The 13,801-nt window shown below is 47.0% G+C and overlaps 1 protein-coding gene across 1 annotated transcript in view; it reads right to left on the bottom strand.

Moving 5' to 3' along the window:
- The window catches only part of LOC122814215 (probable ATP-dependent DNA helicase HFM1), an 880,891-nt gene that overhangs the window by 743,234 nt on the left and 123,856 nt on the right, over positions 1-13,801 (bottom strand). The window lies entirely within an intron of this gene.

Below are 13,801 nucleotides of genomic sequence, written 5' to 3'. Positions count from 1 at the left end.
CCCAACCCTTTCTGTTTTGAAAAAAGGCCACAAAGAGCTGGTCCGACTTCCAAAATTTATCAGTCCTTTTCAGATAGAAACATAATTGCCTATGAACATCTAAACAATGCAAGAGGGGTTGGGAGAGTGGCCTAACAGTTAAGGTGTTTGCCTTACAAACACAAGGGTGGTTTGAGAGTCTAACAGGATAATAATTAGGGCTTAAACTGGCTAATTAGGCAGTTAGCCTAGTACTAATCTATGAACCTATGAACCTATATATTCTCCTTTGTTAGAGTAATTAGGGAATAAAACCAGTGGTTGTATTGATCAATTGAGGTTAGCCTCCAAAGCCAATTTCGGAATAAAAAAAAAAGGATTTGTTCTAAGGGACACCCCATCCTTGTGGAAGACCATAAATGGAGGTCTAATGCTTAGAGTCTGCAGTTCTGAGACTCTCTTGGCAGAGGTAATGGCCACTAAAAATGCCGCCTTCCAAGACAGGAACTTAATATCACATGAAACAGCTGGTTCAATGGGCTTTTCTGTTAAGGAATGCAGCACCAAGGCCAAATCACATGGTGGGGACGGATCTTTGATAGGTGGTTTAAGAAGAAAAAACTCCTTTTAGAAAGGCTTTGCACAGTTTAGAAGAAAAAGTAGGGTAGTCTTTCAAATGGAAATTTGAAATGGCCACCAACTGGAGCTTAATCATGGAGAAACTCGCCCCATCCTGAAGAAGAGAAGACAAAAACAGCAAAATATCAGGTACCGGGGCCAATAAAGGATGCAAATTACACCATCTGGCCCAGATAGAAAACCTTTTCCATTTACTGGAATACACCTTCTTCTTAGATGGCTTCTGAGATGCCAAGATGAGGCTCCTCACCGGGGAAGGAAGCCTGGACTGCGAAAGGATTACTGGAACTGGAGAAACCATGTGGTTAGACGAAGAGTCCAGAGACTGGGAAGTGGAAGCCCCCAGAGATAGCAAATGGGATCAGGAACATGATCCAATATCCAGGGAGGATACTTCAGATGGGACCATAGAAGGGAGAAGCATGCCTGACGAGGCCAAAAGGGGAAAATGAAGATGACAGGAGTGTTCAGGCAGAGAGCCTTCTGTAAAACCTTGAGTATTAGAGGAGTAGGAGGGTAAGCATAGAGTAGTCCTGGCAGCCAATCGTGAATCAGAGTGTCCCTGTGTGACTTCCCCACTGGAGGGATGAGGGCAAAATAATTGCTGCATTTGTGGTTGACCGAGGAGGCAAAGAGATCACAGCATGGCTGACCCCAACAATTGAATATATGACTTGCCACTGATGGATTCAGGGACCATTCGTGGGGACTCAAGATAGACATGCTGAGTTTGTTGGCCAGCACAATGGAACTGCCCGGAATGTGTGTTGCAAGAAGAAAGTGCCTAGAGGACATCACCCATTCCCACATTCTCATGGCCTCTCTGATCAGAGGATAAGATCATGTTCCCCCTTGCTTGTTGATAAACCAGACTACCTCCATGTTGTCCGTTTGAATTGCTATGGTCCTCAAAGGGAGGCACTCCTGAAATGCTTGCAATGATAGAAGGACTGCTCTCATCTCCAGGACATTTATGTGCAATTTGGTCTCTATGGGAGACCACGTGCCTTGAACTGTCATTCCCTGAAACTGCCCCTACCCCCACCGTGAGGCATCCTTGGTGACCGTGGCTTTGGCAAGGGGAAGACAAAATGGTCTGTCTAGAATTAGGTCCTGAGACTGAAGCCACCAAGCAAGGTGATTTCTGCAAACCTGAGTCATCCTGATGGTCACGGACATGAGCTGAACCTGAGTGGGCCACTGGACTGCCAGGGTCCATTGAAGAAGCCACATGTGATACTTGGCGAGTGGCACTAACTGGATGGCTGCAGCTATTGAACCTAATGCTCGAATAATCAGATGAACTGACGGGTGCTCTAGATCCAGCTAAACAGAGACTAGATTTTGAATGAGGTGGACCCTGCATAAGGGTAATGCTGCAGTCTCCGATATTGTGTCCAATTAGACCCTGATAAACTCTAAGTTTTGGCATGGAGAAAGAATGGATTTGGGCAGACTGACTGTGATGCCCAGATGCTAAAAAAGGTTGAGGGTGTAAAATGATGGCCTTTAATAGTTGATGCCTTGTGGGAGCCATGAAGTGCCAATTGTCCAGGTATGGGAAGACCTGGAATCCCTGCAGCCGGAGATGAGCTGCCACCACTGGCATGCATTTGGTGAACACCTGGGGGGCTGCAGTGAGTCCAAAGGCAGGGCTCAGAAGTGGTAGTGACTGGCCCCTAACTGAAGTGCAGGTGTTTCCTGGAGCATCTGTTGATATTGATATGATAGTACACAGCCAATTGTCCCTGCGCAACAGAGGCAGAATGGACTGGACCATGAGCATCCAGAAAAAGAAGTTATGTACTCACCATAACGTTCCATCTGAGTAGGTAACTTCATTTGTCAGCAACCTGTGGGTTACAGATCCGATACGGATCCGAGCCGGCAGCATACCAAGCTAAAGATCCGAGCTCCAAGCTCCACCCCCTTACCCATACTACCCTGCAACCTCCTTCCAATCCTCAGATCGTGTTTGCCACCTGCACAGACAACAAAACAAACTAACAACCTGAGAAAACCTTACTCAGAGACAAACAAAACTCGAGCATCCAAACCTCGAGTTCAGCTAAATAACTATTCAGGTTAAGAGGAAGGAGGGAGGGACGGCTGCTGACAAATGAAGTTACCTACTCAGATGGAACGTTATGGTGAGTACATAACTTCTTTATCTGAAGTAGTTAACTTCATTTGATCAGAAACCTGTGGGACAGAGTCCCCAGCTACCTGAAATCTTGGGAGGTTCTCAAGGAAGAATATTCTGGAGCACTGCAGAGCCAAAAGCAGCCCTTCCACTAGACACCAAATCTAGCTTATAATGAGAAATAAAGGTGTGAGAGGACGCCCAGGTAGTCACTGAACAAATGTCATCCAGGGAAACTCTAGACCACAATGCAGCAGACGTTGCCATAGAACGTGTAGAATGAGCATGAACTCCCATTGGTTCTGGCAAACCAGATTCTCTATAAGCTAAGAAAATACAACTCGAAATCCATCTGGCGAGAGTTACTTTAGAAATCGGTTTCCCTAGAAAGGGTTTTGCAAAGGAGACTAAAGGTTGGTCAGATTTACGAAAGACAGCCATCCTGTGTAAATAAAAATGTAACTGTCTGTGAACATCCAGTAAATGAAGTTTATACTCCCCCTTGTTCTGGTAATTGCGGAAAAAAACTGGCAAATTAATGTATTAATGTTCGTCTCGGAAGCCACTTTGGGAAGAAAAGAGGGATTAGTCCTGAGAGATACCCTGTCCTTGTGAAATCCAAGGTATGGAGGTTTGACAGAAAGAGCCTGAATCTCCAACACTCTCCTGGCTGAGGTAATGGCTACCAAAAAGGCTGTCTTCCATGACAAGAACTTCAGATCAACGGAAGCTGCAGGTTCAAATGGAAGTGATACTAACGCCTGAAGAACTAAGGTCAGGTCCCATGGTGGGGATGAATTTCTGATAGGAGGTCTCAAAAGAAAGGTACCTTTTAGAAAGGCCTTACAAATTCTGGTAGCAGCAAGAGAACCAAAGTTGTCCCCAATATGAAAATGGGAAATAGCAGCCAGCTGAACCTTTACAGTAGATGAACTGGCCCCCTGCTGAAAAATATGAGACAAGAATTCTAGAACCGCTGGAATAGGAGCAGTAAAAGGATCCAAGTTCTTATGTGAAGCCCAAATGGAAAAAGGTTTCCATTTACTATTGTAAATCTTCCTGGTAGAGGGCTTATGTGCCGCCACCAAAATGGACTTGACTAGGGGAGAGATACTAGGGGTCCTGGCAATTAAGGGAACTGGATCAGCCAAGCTGCAAGCTTCAGCTCATCCAGATTCGGAAGGGTCATTCCCGAGGGGTGAGAGATCAGATCCGGAATGGGATCCAAGATCCAGAGAGGAGCTATGAGATGAGACCGTAGGCAGGGAAACCAGACTTGATGAGGCCAGAATGGGGCTATGAGGATGATCTTGCTCCCCAACCGACGAGCTTTCTGCAAAAATTTTGTCATCAGCGGAAGTGGTGAATACGCATCAAGAAGACTGGGTGGCCAAGCATGGACTAGAGTGTCTCTGGGGGCTTCCCCTAAAGGAGGAATTAGCGCAAAAAACTCGCTGCACTTTGCATTGGAAGGCAATGTGAAGAGATCACAGCAAGGCTGACCCCACTTGAGAAAGATCTGTTCCGCTACTGAAGAGTTCAGAGACCACTTGTAAGGGGAGAGAATAGTTCTGCTCAATTTGTCTGCCAGAATGTTAGACCGACCCGGAATGTGTGTCGCTAACAGGAAGCGGTTGGTGGAAATCGCCCATTCCCAAACTCTCATGGTCTCTCGATAAAGAGGGTAGGACCTGGTTCCCCCCTGTTTGTTGATATACCAGACCACTGACATATTGTCTGACTGGATCGCAATAGTCCCCCGGAGGAAGGAAGGCATGAAGGGCCTGCAACGCTAAAAGGACTGCCCTCATCTCCAGTACATTTATATGCAGAATGGTCTGTGTATGAGTTCACATGCCTTGGACAGTCCTGCTCGCACAACACCCCGCCACCCTAGGCGGGAGGTGTCCATGGTCACTGTGGCCTGAGGTAGGGGCATAACAAATAGTCATCCTTCCCGAAGGTCTCGGGATTGGAGCCATCACATGAGGGAGTTCCTGCAAACCCTACTGAGGAGGATCAGCACATTTAGTGGATGATGTAGAATGGACCACTGGACTTGCAAAGTCCACTATAAAACCCTCATGTGCAGGCGAGGGCAAGGAATCAAATTGATCGCTGCCGCCATGGACCCCAAAACTCTCAGGACTAACTCTGCTGGAGGAGCAGGAGACTGAAGAAGAGCTAGTACATGTAGAGTCATGCTGTGAAGTCTGTCTGGCGTTAGGAAAGTCTTGAACTGAAAGGAATCTATTCTGGCCCCTATAAAGTCTATAACCTGAACAGGTTGGAGGAATGACTTCTTGACATTTATAGTGATCCCCAACTGGGATGATAAATGGAGGAAGAAGTCCCTGGCTAGAAAGAGTAGATGCCTGGTGGGGGCGGTGAGGAGCCAGTCATCTAGGTACGGGAAGACCTGTATGCCCTGGAGCCTCAGGTGGGCCGCTACAACTGCCATGACCTTAGTGAACACCCTGGGGGCTGTGGTGAGACCGAAGGGTAGGACCCTGAACTGGTAATGACAGGCCCCTAGCCGAAAGCAAAGAAACCTCCTGGACCATCTGTCCATGAGTATATGGTAGTACGCATCCTTGAGGTCTATGGAGCACATCCAATCCTCCTGCAAGAGGGGCAGGATGAATTGGAGCGTGACCATCCGGAATTTCTCCTTGGCAATGAAAAGGTTCATTGTTGACAGGTCAAGAATTGGCCTTAAGTCCCCCGTCTTTTTTGGCACCAGAAAGAACCTGGAGTAGATGCCTGATATGGACTGGTCTAGGGCACATGCTGGATGGCTCTTTTTTCCTAACAGCTTTTCTATTTCCAAAGTCGCGGCCTCCCTTTGAGTGGGTGGAACATCTGGGAGATGCCTTGAGTAAGGGGGCTTGTTTTATGAAGGGGATTGAATAGCCTCTGAATATTATCTGAAGCACCCAGCGATCTGTCTTGATGGACTCTCATTGAGCCAGGTGCCTCGAAAAATGTCCCCCGACTGCCTCCAGACGGGAGCAGTCGGGTAACCCCTCAGGGTTGCTGCGCGGGTCGGTCCGTAAAGGGTTCCCGTGACCCGAAGTTCTTCGGACCCCCTCTGCCTCTGGGCCGGCATCCACCTTGTCCCCCTCTGCCTCTGGGGGAGAAGGAGTCCTGAGCATTCTGGGCCTGCTGAGATTTTTGGAACCACATCTTCTTCTGCCCTCGCTGGTTCCTGGAGAAGGACCTTTGAGGGGTAGAGATGCGGATTCCGATGGCTGACAGCATTTTCCCGTCTTTCTCGTTCTGGACCAACATCTCGTGGACGGTCTTCCTGAACAGGGTAGACCCGTCAAAGGGTGCATTCACGAAGGACGCCTTGAAAGGTTCTGAGAAATTGCAAAGCCGAAGCCAGGCATGACGCCTTAAGGCGATACCGGACCCGCTAGCTCTAGCGGCTCCTCCCATGGCGAGGGACAGTAGCCGCATAGATGCATTTGACACTGATTTGAGAGTGGCCATACATGCCGAGAAAGTCCATTTATCCTCGGCTAACATGGACTCTGGGGGAGACTCAGTGTACTCTTTAACCAGGTCCCGCTGCAGTCTAATAACATGGGCCAAGTAATTCAGCACCCTAATAGAGACGGTAGCTGAAGCAAACATCCACTTTCCAATACGGTCCATTGCCCGTGACTCCTTGTTGGGGGGATGGACTGAGGAACTGTCCTGAGCTAGTTCTTTTTTGGTGGCCGGTGCCACCACCATGGTATCTACAGGGGAACCCTTGCTCCATGAAGCTTTGTCTATAGGGGGAGCTCAAAATCTTGTCTGGCCACCTGGGGATAGGCTCTACAGTGTCTGGTTCCTTCCACGCCCTGGTGGTAATCAGATCGACCAGAGGGTTGGCTGGGGGGGGGACACCCAAGAGGTAGATGGGCCTGTGTCGAACGCCTCCAGGAATACCGACTCATCCGAGGAAGGCTTTTTGGTGGACCCTCCCCTTTGGCGGAGCATTTCCATAATGTCTCTGAAGGAGACGTCGTCGGAGGGTGACTTTTGGGAACCTTCCCCTTCCTCCAAATCGGTATCCTCAGTAAGGGACTCAGGGGAGTCCAAGTGCCTCCTTTTGCGCAGGTGTTTGTGAGGAATCTCCTCGGGGGGACTGTCCGAGGGGGGCTCACCAATGGATATGTGTTCCTCCAAGGGAACTGGCTGGGGCGTCAGTGACACAGGCTATCTCTAGGACTAGATAATGGAGGACAAACTGAGCTGCGAGGGAGTGGGGGAGGATCCTGAGGACAGAGCGAGGGGTCTCGATCCTCTAGAGAGAACCCTCTACACAACATCGAATGCCGAAGGGGAACCAGCCTCTCTAAGACAGGTGGCCAGCACCCTCGGATCCGACAAAGGGATCGGAGTCAGAGCCGAAGCACTCAGATCCAAGTGGACGGTGTGCTCCGACCACAATGGAGCCGAAGATATACTCGCCACCTCGCATCTGATGCCCGGCTCTTGGCTCTGAGAGCTCGGATCCGAAAGGGGATCCGATAGGCTCGAGGGCATGGCTGGCATCGAGGTAGCGGTAACCATCAGTGCCGACTGCCTGACTCCAAGGCTCTTCGGATCCGAAGACTCCGACACCCAGTAGTGGATCGGAGAAGGAGCTATCGGGGCAAACAGTGGAGCTGAACTCCCCCCGGAGAGGGGGGAGGCAGCACCACTCACATCTGCAGCTGAGTCTGTAAAAAGCGACGCATCATCTGGTCCATATCTGCCTCCGAGAGGCTTCTAGTAGATCTGGATGAGGCCGCCGAAGCTGGTCGGGAGGGCCGAAGCGACGACCTCGAAGATGGTCAGGCCTCCTCTTCTAGATCTGGAGAAAAGCGTGGAGAATGGAGCCGTGAGGAGGATGGCTTGGAAGTCCTCGATGGGGAAGGGAGAACCTTGGCGGGAGGGGCCGAGGGGACCAATTCGGCCCGCCGTTTGTGGCTTCTCTCTCTGTCCCTTTCTCTCTCTCTCTTCTCTTTTTCCTGTCTTTTTTCGCCTCTCGATCTCCCTGGGATGAGGTGGGAGGGTGAGTCCCAGCCAGGGGAGGAGGGCCAGATGGTTGGGCAACAGCAGCCGTGGTTGTCGCTACAGAGGGAGAGGAGGAAGAAGAAGCTGATTCCGCGGGTAGAAGGCCCGCCAGAATCAGCTTATTCTTCCTGTCTCTCAAAGCTCGGGGGTTAAAGGCTGCACAAATTTGGCAGCCTGTGGAAAGATGGGCACCCCCAAGCAAAGAACACACTGAGTGTGACCATCTGCTGGCGACAGCTAATGGCCACACTCAGTGCTCTTAGAAAAAGTAAGTTTTTGGGTATCAGCCATACCACACACTCACACGCACACCTGAAGGAAAAGGGGCCTACTGGTGATAGAGATATGAAGGATAAGATGGATATAGAGTAAAGTAATAAGAAAACAAATATATATCCCAAGAGAACAATACTACACACACACAAACAACTAAGTACCCAAAGTTTTATCTATAAAACTGTAAAATACTTAACTCGCCTGGAGCTTGAGGAATCCCGTGCTTGGCGAAGCCGTGGCAAATGAGATCTGAGGATTGGAAGGAGGTTTCAGGGTAGTATGGGTATGGGGATGGAGCTTGGAGCTCGGATCTTTAGCTTGTTATGCTGCCGGCTTGGATCCGTATCGGATCCATAACCCACAGGTTGCTGATCAAATGAAGTTAACTACTTCAGATCTTGGACTTCTTGACTGAAAGATTTAGTTTACTGAGGTCCCCATTTTTTTGGCACCAAAAAGAAGTGAGTAAGTTCCGGACCCTTGCTGCACAGTTGGGACCTCTTGAATGGCAATTTTTTGAAGAAGGTCTTGAATCTTGAGATATGTCAAAGCCCTTTGGTGGGGTGGAATGTCCTGGAGAGATTTTAGAACCAGAGGGGACTGAAAAAAGGGAATGAAGTAACCCGTGGAAATGATCTTTAACACCCACTGATCGAAAGTGAGTCTTGCCCAGGCCTCAGAAGTGCTGAAAGGGCTTCTCCGAGAAAGGTTCCAGACAGCCCTGATTCTATGCACCCTCTCTACATCTGGGGTGGTGTTTACCATTGAATCTCCTATCCTGGCTTGCAAAAAATGATTCCTGAGGAGCATCCTGAAAGGAAAACTGTGTCCTGTGGAACCAAAGCTTCTTACTTCCCTTCAGAGTCTTGGAAAAGGAACAGTGGGGAGCAGACAACTTGATTCCCACTGTGGACAGAATCTTACCCTCCTGTTCGCTGCAGGTCAAAGTTTCCTTGATGGATGGTCCAAACACGGTGGAACCCTCAAAGTTAGTAAAGGATGCCTTAAAGAGTTCCACAAACCCACAAAGATGAAGCCAGGCATGCCATCTAATGGCAATGCCTGTGCCAGACATTCAAGAGGTGGACTCTCCCACACTGGGGATCAATCTCATCAAAGCATTAGTTAAGGAAGTCACAGTAGACAGCCCAGGACAGACCAACTTAAGACTTTCTGGAGGCAACAACTCTGTAGGGGATGTGGCGAGTTCCAACAACAAATTCATCTGAAGCCAGGTAAACTGTGCCATATTGTTAGTTGTTCTCAGTCTGAATGTAGCTGAGGCAAATACATGCTTTCCAAAGTGGTAAATCACCTGAGACTCTCTGTTTAGGGGATAAACCAAGGAGCTCTGGTCCGCCAGCTCCTTCTTAGTAGCAACAGCCACCATGATGGCATCTACTGGTATGCCTTTGCTCCAAAATGTTTTATCCTTGGGAGGACTGAGGAATTTGTTGGATTTCTTGGGTACTGGCTCCACCATGTCTGGTTCCTTCCAAGCCCTGCTGGTGATAAGTTCCACAAACTCATTGGCAGGGGGGGTCACCTAGGTGGAAAATGAGCCTGTCCTGAAGACCTTCAGGAAGATGGACTGCTCCGAAGACAGGGTTATGGAAGACCAACTGCCTTTTTGTTTAAGAATTTTGAGAATGCACCCAAAGCACACTTCCTCTGATGGAAGTCTGGGGGACCCGTCTCCCTCCTCAAAATCCGTGTCTTCTGTGAGGGAATCTCTGGGGGAGTCCAAGTGTCTCCTCTTACATGTTCTCTTCCAAGGGGTTCCTCCACAGTGGGCTCTGGGGAGGACTCGGAAGAGACAGGAACCCCAAGTGGAGCAGTGCCTATCTGGAGGCACTCACAGGAGGGCTGACCCTGGAAGGATGATGAGGCCTTAACTCCCATACCTGAGAGAGGCTGGGGAGGACCTAGAGAAGAAGGAGAAGTGACTGCTAAACTGGAGAAGGTCCTGTCTACCACCTGGAAGGAAAACAGGCTGGATGAAGCTCCCCTCTTCTCCCCGGCAGCCGGAGCCACCCAGAGTGAAGAAGGGACCCCAATGCAGGTCCCCAGATATCAGCCCCGAGCTGTCCAGTGTGGAAGCCCCCAAAGGAAGGGAACAGTCCAAAAATTCCATGCCTGATCCCCCTCCCAGGGAACTAGCACTGACACCAAGGGAATGAGGTGCCATCTGTTCCGAGGGCAGCAAAACAGAGTCAGTCAGGAACCCTGATGGTTTCAAGAAGGAAGAAATACCAGACACCATCAGTCTCTCACTAAGAATACTCTAGTCTTGACATTCCAAAACCAGGTGTATTGGAAGAGGAGAGTGGCATCCTGTAGATGGGGAAAGTACCCTGAGCATCTGAGCTAGGGACAACAACAAGCCCAACTCGATTTGGGCTTTGAGGAAACTTCATCATCATCCTGTCCATATCCTTGGGTAGTAAGCTTCTGGGGGATCTGGAAGATGCTGATGAATGGCCTGCTCTAGCTGGGAAATCTGCCTTGGATCCCATTGCCCTATGGTCCTGGGACAGGGATTGACTCTGAGGCATCAGATCTGATTTTCTGGAAGACCTAATTGGGGAACTCTCAATGACAATCGGTTCTGATACAGCAATTGGATCCGAAGTCCTGGAAGGATCCTACACTTTGGATGGTGTGCCAGACAGATTCGACAAATGGGTCGGACGCAGTGAAGCTTGAGCCAAGTCAGATCCGAAGACCTCCATGGTGCCGGGACCTTGGATCTGAGGCACTGATCCGAGGCTCTTGGAGTGGAAGAGTCCGGATACAAGGCCACAGAGGCTGGACTCGGATCCGGGGATCTGTGATCTGAGAGCCTAGGCTTCTTAGAAAGAGATGGATACCCCTTGGAGGGAGGGGGTGGTCTCTTCTTTGGGTCCTGAGAGGAATTGGCAGGAGAGTCCAAGGGCATGGGACTATCCTGAGCCAAGACCTTCAGCAATAACTTATTGTGGTGCTCCATGAGGACCCTGGGGTTGAATGCAGCAGAACTGTTGCATTCAACCACCAGGTGCACTACTCCCAAGCAGTAAAGACACTCCTCGTGCAAATCGTTATAAGGCATTTTCTTACCGCATGAGGAGCACCTTTTGAAACCTGAAGGTTTGTTGTCACACATGACACAACTCACACACACACACCAGAAAAAAAAAAAAAAATATATATATATATATATATATATATATATATATATATATATATATATATATACACACACACATACATATATATATAAATATACACACAAATAATATATATATATATATATATATATATATATATATATATATGAAAAATGGCCAAGACCATATGATCGACATTCGAAATGTCAACCATTGAATAAATAAATAAATAAATAAAACACAACAAAAACTTATCTTCATGCTGCTAGCGCCCCCGCGCACCCCTTGGAACCTAAATCTATCAACTCCGAGATTGCACTGCAATGCAGAATATGAAAATCTTTCCATTCCGCACTGTACAGAGATGCCGGTTCCGCATGGTCGACATCTTGAATGTCGATCATATGCTCTCAGCTATATGGTCTTCGACATTCTGAAATGTTGACCATGTGACCATGTGAAGGGGACCCATATATATATATTTAAGCTTTAACAAGTCAGATGGTGCATGAATAGTTACATACATATGCCTAACTAATAAAGACAAAGTAAAGAAAAGAGAAAAAACACAGTACAATATAGTCTTATGAGCTAAATCTATGAACACCAAAGATAATACTAGAGAGGCATTATTGAATATTACTACTGTCACTTTAACAACAAAGTAATAATACTTCTATTATTCACCTTTAATAAATGTGTATTACAGATACGTATCCTTTAGCTTAATTGCTTCCACTATACACAAGCATTTGCTTAGTAATACAGCCTAAAAGAATATGTTTTAACTGGATATATCAGTTCTACAACACTAGGAGACTCTATTAACTTTTCCTAGAGTTTCCACATTCCAGTTGCATATTTTACCTCAAGGCATTTTTTCCTGAAAACAATCCATCCAAATAGTTGGAAATGTACTCAGACTGCTTGCTAAGCATACTAACTGAATCTGTGCAGCAAAATGTAAGCAGATAGACTTATGAATACTTAATTTGCAAGCTAGAAAATTTTGAAGTTAATACCGTTAATTTAAATGTGCAATGCCAACTGTTTTTTCAGTGAAAGTGCTTGACCATATTAAGCTGATGATTGTGTGGAATATAACATCTGTTTTCTTCTCAAATTAATTATTAGGTGAAATCTTCCTATAATCATGTGTATATAATGCAGATTTATATATTTAAAGAAGAATCTGATAATTATATTAGATAGCAGCTGCATGCTCATATGTGTTGTTACAACATTTCATTTGATGTTGGTCTTGCACCTAAAACAGACCTGCTCTATCTGACTTTGTTAAATTATAAAAACCATGAAGTCAGCTGTTAATTTGTGTCATATTTAAAAAATCTTTTTCACAAGCCTCTAATAAAGGATGCAGCGGAGGTATATAAACAGACTTTTTTTAAGCAACGAGCCATCATTGATATTATTGCTGCCATGTATTAACTTTAACATAACATTTCTAGTAAACAGCTTAACATCAACAATAAAATCAACACTGTCAGTGCATGATGGTACATAAGAAAGACCTTCCTAAAGCAGGGAATTCTCTGCTTCACTCAATATGTACTTTGAAATGTTGAAGACTAGTCCCTTTTCATAAACTGCCACGGGTTCTTAATCTGTGCCCTTGGTTCTGTTCTGTCTTCCGACATCTTCCTTCTTTTCCTCCCCTTGTTCTGGGAGTGTGGATATAGTTGAGCTTCCCTTATTGGAAGCAGGAACTTCAAAAAAAAAAAAAAAACATTTGTTCATTGCTATTTTCAATTTCTCTTACTTTCCATCTAACATCGCTCGTAGTTGCAGCAGTCGCTGGCTAATCCTCATTGTTCCATGTTGATCTCACTTCCTCTCAAGTTCCTCTCATCACCAGGGTCGCTGATTTGGTATTATGATGGATGAGTTAATATAGTTGTATATAGTTTTAATAGTGATGTTAAATTTTAAGCTAGGTTATTAATCTCACAGTTTGCTTTTCTGAATCTAAGAACAAGCCAGAAAGTATCCTTCACACTCATGATTTTCTGGGAGTGTGGAAATGGTTGAGCTTCCCTTATTAGAAGTGGGAACTTAAAAAAAAAAGTTGTTCATTGCTGTTTTCAGTTTCTCTTACTTTCCATCTTATATCGGCAAGGGCACCTGCCAGTAACCCTTAGTACGATCAAAGGTGGTAGGATACATAGCCCCACCCAGCTGCTCTAGGGCTCATCTGTCCTAGGCATGGGGTAAGCATCTGACTCTGTGTGATTATTTAATTTCTTGTAGTCCACACAGAAGCTGGTGCTGCCATACTTCTTTGGTACCAGCACCACTGGGGAGGCCCAGGGACTGCTGAACTCCTGAATTACCCCTAGTTCCAACATTTCCTGTATCTCCTCCCTCAGAGTCTGTTTGACTCTCTCGGCACCCTATAAGGGGCCTGCTTAATAGGACTTTGGTGGGTGCACCCTGGTTTCTTAGTGAACATGTCCCCAAACTCCTGTAACACTGCTCGGATTTCTCGAACCTGGTTAGGGGATAGCTGCTGGGTCATTGCTACCCCTTTCACTGCACTGAGATG

The sequence above is a fragment of the Protopterus annectens genome, chromosome 10.part0 (assembly GCF_019279795.1).
Source record: "Protopterus annectens isolate FY-2018-M chromosome 10.part0, PAN1.0, whole genome shotgun sequence".
Classification (NCBI taxonomy): Eukaryota; Metazoa; Chordata; order Ceratodontiformes; family Protopteridae; genus Protopterus; species Protopterus annectens.
The sequence above is the reverse complement of the archived record's forward strand: the minus strand, read 5'-3'. Positions and strand labels throughout refer to the sequence as shown.